This window comes from Nanorana parkeri, unplaced genomic scaffold, assembly GCF_000935625.1.
Source record: "Nanorana parkeri isolate BGI_ZX_2015 unplaced genomic scaffold, ASM93562v1 scaffold212, whole genome shotgun sequence".
In the NCBI taxonomy this organism is placed as follows: domain Eukaryota; kingdom Metazoa; phylum Chordata; class Amphibia; order Anura; family Dicroglossidae; genus Nanorana; species Nanorana parkeri.
In genome coordinates this window covers 381,399-383,176 of record NW_017306480.1, presented here as the reverse complement: position 1 = coordinate 383,176, position 1,778 = coordinate 381,399, and positions in this window count along the sequence as shown.

Genomic DNA, 1,778 nt, shown 5'->3' with positions numbered 1-1,778 from the left:
GATTATTTGTCAGCGATGTGCTGTCATCACCGTTATATTTATATCACCTTTATACTCTTTTATTTCATGAAAATAATCCTAATCTGAATCAGAGTTATCACATTTGTACATTGCTGTCGGTAAGTCTTTGACTGCGCGCCTCAGATCGGTTCCTGTATATATAAAATAAACACAACAACAGAGTATTCTGACCTTTTTCTGATCTTTTGCCACAAATTACCATATTAATGCTTTTACCACTGTGGTGATCCTCAAATTCTCTACATCAGCTCTCTCATGTTTCATATCTAGTTTGGCTTCACTATTAGAGTTCTGTGTGTGTGTGTCTTCATGAATGCATTTTAACTTTTTTTTTTACATTTTTTAAAGGAGAACTATGAGATGAGTGATTTCCACTCACCTCATAGTTCTAGCCGACCTGTGACAATGAGACTGTCACAGGTCGGCTCAGTAGATCGGGAGGTGAGCGAACACATACCAGGTTCGCCACCTCTCGATCCTGTCACGGCTCTCTGCCGTGACAGGGGGAGGGCTGGATTCCCCTCTCCCCGCTCCGATCTGCCAGCGCTGACTGGCGGAAAGGACGGGGGAGGGGGCGGGTACAGCTGGCTCTGCCTCTAGATAGGCAGAGCCAGCTGTCACTCACGCAGCTGGGCGGATCCCGTCATCTACGTCGGGATCCGCTCCGGCTGCGGGGTCTCAGTATATCGCGAGCTGTAGCTCTCTATATACTGAGCTTAGGGTGACGGGAGGACGCTAGTTTGTGTCCTCCCGTTACCCTAAGGAGAACTATGGGGAAAAACACTGACCCCATAGTTCTCCTTTAATTCCAAGTGTTTCAATTAAGAGAGGCACAGGGAAACAGTGTGATGTGGCTGGGGCTATTGCACACGTCACATTACATAACAAAACTTACAACGGTATTGAGTTTCTAATTCTGACTGCTGTCATTGGGTGTGGGAGAGGGCAGAACCCAGGTCATAGGTCAGACTACCCCGGTCTAAAACTGAAGGCTCAGGATATAGTTAGAGGATTTGTTTTAAGACGAAAAGATAAAAAAGCTTGCTCATTCACTGTCTTCTTTTAATTATACAAAATAAAGCCAAGAGTTTGTGGGCACCTGGCAATTTTACCTATCAATGTGGCAAAGGTATGTGGACCCCCTTCAAATAATAAAGTTCAGGCATCTCCAGTGAAGGTTCTGTTAATGCTACATCATGCAAAGACATTGTACACAATTGTGCTCTTCCAGCCTTGAGGTCACAGTTTGGTGAAGACCCTTTTCTGTTCCCCGCATGACTGTCCCCTGTGTACAAAGCCAACTCCATGAAGACATGGTGTGACCAGTTTGGTGTGGAGGAACTCAAATGCACATATCCCTGACCTCAACCCTACTGAACACCTTTGGGATGAATTGGAATGCTGATTGTGAGCCAGATCTTCTCATCCAACATCAATACCTGACCTCACAAATGGGCACCAATCCCCACAGACACCCTCCAAAATCTTGTAGAAAGCCTTCCCAGAAGAGTGGAAGATGGTTTAGTCACAAATGGGGGCAATGCAGTATATTGAGGGCCATGGTTCTGGAATGGGATGTCTAACAACCTTATATGGGTGCTCGTTGGAGATCCTATTCTCCAGGTGTTCACAAACTGTTGATCAAAGTATTGGCCATGCAGTGTATCTTAAAGGGAAACTATGGCAGTTTTGTATCAATATTAATTTATTTTTAGCTTGGAAGAATTTAAACTGATCTTTATATATATATATATATA